A 6,000-nucleotide genomic window follows, 5' to 3' on the forward strand; every position below is an offset into this window, starting at 1 on the left:
TTTTTGCCATCGTGCTGTACCATTAAAAGCAAACTGACTTTACCAAATGAGGTCTGAACCTTTCCCTAACCATTCCCTTTAATAAGGAAAAACTGCCACTAAGGCATGAATTCTTAGATCCATATTAACACAGTTCAAAGTGCAGGCAGTTTCTTTCAAGGCTGTATCACTCCACAACCAAGCATTGGAAAGCATGGAGAGAGCAATGCTGTGCTCTTACCCTGGGGATTGAGAACTACACTTCATCTCTGATGATTCCTAAAGTTAGTCTTCATTTCATAAAAAGAAAAGGAGGACTTGTGGCACCTTAGAGACTAACCAATTTATTTGAGCATGAGCTTTCGTGAGCTACAGCTCACTTCATTTCATGTTATCCACTCATCCATGGAGTGTACTTTGGGTATACTAAATATCAGACTTTTCAGCACCCTTGTGAGTATAAGTAGGAATAAAACTTCTGACTGAGGCACTGAGATCAAGTAATAGTCAGACCCTTATACTCAAAGAAATAACAAAAAAACAATATTCACTATTAAGCTTGTTATGCTAGATCCATCACCAGTTGATAATATATGCTACTGTTGAAGCCTAAATATAAAATAAATATAAAAGTTTTAAAGTAAAATTCTGTGCATTTCATAAAACATTGAAAAGGAAAATATAGCAATTTTCTTCAAGCTGCTATTTGAATTAAATAAAGTTGATTCCTCTTACCTTTGTTTTTCACTACAATTCTAGTCCTGCAAACATTTAATGCTTAATATTAAATACAAAAGTAGTTCCATTGCCTGCACAGCTGGTGTACTTAAAATTAAGCACATGGTTAAATGTTTCTCTAATATTTTCACATCTATAGAACCTGCTATCCAAGGCTATCAAACTACTTTACAATGAACTCAGCCTAATAGCTCCCTATGAGATAAGCCTTCCACTTCTTACTGATTAGGTATCCTAGGATCTAGGGTATAAGCTGTGCCATTGAGTACTGAGTTTGTACAAGGCCTTTTTCTCTAGTCATATTGTACGGTCTGAGCCCTTTGTCTGAAGCCATATTAGACAAGCAGCAGCCATAAGCCAAGAAGCAGAACATCACATCCTCACATTCCATCTAAAATTACACTAAAATAATGTAATATCGGGCTGTTAAGAAGATGATTTTGCCCTAATAGTACCCACCATCACCAGATGAAGAAACAAATCTTAAGATTGTTAAAAAAAAAAACTTTGTTTGCTAGCATTCTGTCTGGCAAGAAATCACTTGTCAATAGTTTGTGGTTGTGAAATTCCCATTTCTTTATTTTTTTTGTCTTTATGGTCCCCACTTCTCTATTGTTTATCTGTATGGTCTCTGTTACATAATTAATTTTGCTAGGTGTAAATTAATTAAGGTGGTGGGGTATGATTGGTTAAATAATTGTTTTACAATATGTTAAGTTTGGTTAGAGAATTGTTTAGTAATATTTTAGTAAAATGATTGGTTAAGGTATAGCTAAGCAGGACTCAAGTTTTGCTACATAAACTGGGTTCAAGAAGGAGACCAGCAAAAGAAAAAGGAAAGACCTGGAAGAAGAAGAACTCACCTCTAAGACACAGCCTAAGATCAGAGCTGCTAAGAATTCTCTGCACAACCGTGATGTGCAGCAACCAGAACCCAGACAAGACCCACCTTGCCTGGCCAACAGGGAAAGTCTGCCTGCATGATAGGATTCATGAACATAGCATTGTATGCTTAGCATATGTATTCTGTTTGGCAATTGTTAACAAATAGAGGATAAGGATATTACTGTGTAAGGCTCTTTCACTGGTAAAAAGTCCTGCAAACCCGCAGAAGATTACACCGTGAACTCTAGGAATTGGGTAAGAGAGGGTGCCTTTTGCCCAGAGCCCAAGAAATTGGGAAAGAGTGGGGGTGCCTAAATTAACAGGGTTACGCCTTGAGCCCACAGAAGGGTAAAGGTGGGTGCTGTAGAGTGTGTGTAACAGAGAATTGGGTACTTAAATTAGCCACATTACACCCTAGGAACTGGGCAAGGGTGGGTGCCTTTTGCCCAGAGCCCAGAGTTACCATACACACTGTAACAAGAGTGATCAGGGTGTTATAGTGTGTATGGTAACACCCATTGTTTCATGTTCTCTGTGTATATAAAATCTCCCCACTGTATTTTCCACTGCATGCATCCGCTGAAGTGAGCTGTAGCTCACGAAAGCTTATGCTCAAATAAATTTGTTGAAGTCTCTAAGATGCCACAAGTACTCCTTTTCTTTTTGCCGATACAGACTAACACGGCTGCTACTCTGAAACCAGGTATTAAAATATTTACCCATCTCCAAGGGAGAGTGGTTGTGAGTCTTAAATATATCCATATTTGTAGAGTGCTTTGAGAAGTTTTCATGACAGGTATTTTTGTTACTACGTTTGCTTTTAGTCTACAACCTTTTAATATCAACATAAGGTTTGTAAAGTATGTATCACTGCCATAATTTCCTGCCAATACATTTTATTCTCTTGACAGTTGTTTTTATAAATCAAATATATTTTTTTAAATTCTCCATCTTTCACTCCCTGGCTTGTCAAAGGATGGGAATGTTTCAGAGACAACATATTCAGCCACTCAGGATATGGCTACACTGCAGCTGAAAGTGAGCCTTCCAGCCTGGATAGACAGACTTGTGATAGCAGGACTCCTGCTAGCATGTTAAAAATAGCTGTGTTGACACTGCAGTCTAAGCTTGGATGGCTTGACAGCTTGTCTCTTAACAGAAGTTGGTCCAATAAAAACTATTAACTCACCCATCTTGTATCTAATATTTTGGCACCAACATGTCTACAACCAGCAAAGTTATTGGGGGATTTTCCTCAAGCTATTTATTTTAAGTTTCTCTTTCTCTTGCATTTCAGTTTCCTTGCAAATCAGCTGCCAGATCTATCTTTGTGTGACACCCTGCAAACTCCATGCTAACATGTCACATCCACTACAGAGTGAACAAAGTTTTTAGGGTCAAGTGGAGGCTTTTTTTCCCTTTAAAGCATACTGTGCATATTTATACATTTTTTGTGTCTGTTTTATGCATAGTAGGATATAAAATAAGCACATTTAAACTACAAATTTAAGAAAGCAAAAACTTAATTCCCTCGGTGCTAGTGCCTTGACATATGCCTCTGAATGTTAAAATCTGAGTACCCAAGTCAGCTAAAGCAATTCAAACTCCTCACACCTGATTATGTGTAGGTGAGCTAGACAAATTCCAGTGTAATTATGAACAAAATGAAATAACAGGACTTGAAAAATAGGTTTGACTGAAAGATACCACACTTCTCAGATGATCTTTGTAAAAATTAATCTTCTGTGTAAGTGTGCATAAGAGAGAACAAATGTGCTTAAAGAGAAAACAGTCATACCTTAGGTAGAAACAACAAGTACATTTCTCTATTACTTGGACTACATGGCCAAGACCTAGTCCAGTATACTTCCTACAAGCAATAAGAGATTTTTGGATCAGGAAAGAAAACCTCTTTTTAGAAGAGATATCTAACTATCCATTTTTGGAGAGTCAACACAAAAATAATAATTCTCCTCAGTTGTTTTTTATTTTGACTACCTAATCAAATACAATTCATAACACAAAGTAAACAAACATAAAAAAGTTGCTCATCCTACTCCCTCAGAATTCTTTTTAAATTTTTCTCATTAACACCTACTTTCCTATGAGACTGTCCTCTTTATATGAGCCTTTTGAAAATTAAGGGCGGCTGTCCTGTCTCCTTTTTAATTTCCAGGGCCCACTTCTGGGTCCTCTATTTTGGGGAGGGTGTGTCACAAGGGCTTTAAGGCCCCCCTTTTGGATCCTGTAAGGTGTATACCACCAAAACAGATTATAAGCAAAATTAGGCAATAAGCAAGTGAAAAGAAATGTTGATCTGTTATAGAAGCCATTTTAAGAATGGAGGCTACAGTTAAAGTCATTGACTAAATTAACAGAGTTGAAATGATACTGAGAATGATACAGCGATGATACAGAAAATGACACTTTACACTTTTCACCCAGAGATCTCCAAGTGTTTTACAAAGATTGGTAAGTATTATTATCCACATTTTACAGAAGGGAAATTGAGATACACAAAGGATGAAGCCTAGTTCTCACTAGAAAACATTTGCTGATATAGCTGTGGCAATGTAGTCATACCAATAAACTCTCCTAGTGTAGATGCAGCTTCTACCAGCAAAAAAGTGCTTTTACCAATCTAGTATATACTGGTACCCCAAGCAAAATAATATATACCAGTAAATACACTTTTATGCCAGTATAAATGCATCTACACAACGATTTTTGCAGGTATAGAAATGTAGCAAAAAAATAAAAATTATCACACCCCTACCCAACATCACCATATTGATAAAAGTTTATAGTGTAGATCTGGCCTGAATATCTTGCCCAGGGGCACCCGGGAAATCACTGGAAGAACTCTGAAAAGAACCCAGTTCTGACTCCTATTCCCCTGCTTTAAACATTAGACCAGCCTGTTTCTCTTAAACCACTTGCAGTCATGTCTCTATTGTGTATGCTTTCAATTGTTAATCTTGCATTCTCCTTTCAGGGAAAAAAAAATATGAGAGGGAACTGAAAAAAAATTAAGACAGCATGATTAACACCTTTCATATGATTCTGCTGATGCAATAACAATACCAAGGGCTAGTATCAAAATGTTATTCTGTGCTGCATCATGTTCACCTATTTTTTCTGCAGTTTATTCTAACTGAAAAAAACCCAACCAACCAAAGGCCTTACACCCTCAGTTTTGAAGTCATACAAATGAAAATTGCTCTGCTAGGATCACCACAAGACCCAATATTTTGTAATCATCTAGATCGTCTCAAGGTGATCCTCCACAATGATCAAGCTAGGAGTCACAAAGAGGGTAACCATCTATGTTTAATGGAAATAATAATGAAAAACTATATGAAAAATACAGGATAACAATTTTAAGGAGCAATGTGCCATTTGTGCAAAATCTTAAATTCAGAACATGTATACTTCTTTGCACAATTATTGCTGAAATACAGTATAAAGTGTACACTCCCATACATTATTGGATTGGTAGAGGGCATTAGCCACCATAGCAAGGACATATAATCAAATAAGGGTGGAATGTGTCTACAAAACACCAAGACATCAAAATACAGACATGTAACACTATGATGTATCATGGCACTGTGATGTTGCCACAGTGTCATGGCACCACAACATTGGCAAACAATGCCAGAACCCATTATGCTGCTTCTACTTTACCAAACGGTGTCATAATGCCATGATACTGTCAGACTAGGCCCTGGTGTGTCATGACACCATAATGCTGCCAGATCAGGTCAAGCTATGTCACTGTACCAAAACATCAAGCTATGACATGCCACGCTGCACCATGGTGCTACTCAGTAAGATCCTGTCACCTGCTGTGGTGTCACCAAGCAAGGCACTGTGACGTGCCAGGATATCACCAGGCCAGCCTATGCCATGTGCCAGGCTGTCACGTCAGCAGGCTAGGCCAGGCCAGGCCAGGCCAGGTGCTGTGATGTCACCTGGTAAGGCTGTGAGGTCAACAGGCCACGCTCCGTCATGGGCCACACCGTTCCGGAGGTGGGTGGCTTTGTTCTTTATCCCCACATTTATCCACGTCACTCTCCAACGAAGCAGGCTCCAGATACCGCAGCTGGTACCGGGTCGTTTCAGGGGGCCGGCTAGAGCCTGGAAACAACGAGGTGGTGAGGCACGAAACGGGGCCTGCTGTTCGAGGCCTTATCCCTCAGGCGAGTGCGTGACCAACCACTGACAAATTTACAGAGCTGGCCAATCGCTGAGACTCTTGCATCCGGCAGCTCCACGCCCCTCTCTAGCAGATCCTCCGAGGCTGCCGGAGCGAGGGATGCTGGCCGGCGGTGCTCTGATTGGGTAGTGGGAATAACTGCTCGCCGCCGATTGGCTGCGCTGACTGGCGGGGCCAGA

This window comes from Lepidochelys kempii, chromosome 7, assembly GCF_965140285.1.
Source record: "Lepidochelys kempii isolate rLepKem1 chromosome 7, rLepKem1.hap1, whole genome shotgun sequence".
Classification (NCBI taxonomy): Eukaryota; Metazoa; Chordata; order Testudines; family Cheloniidae; genus Lepidochelys; species Lepidochelys kempii.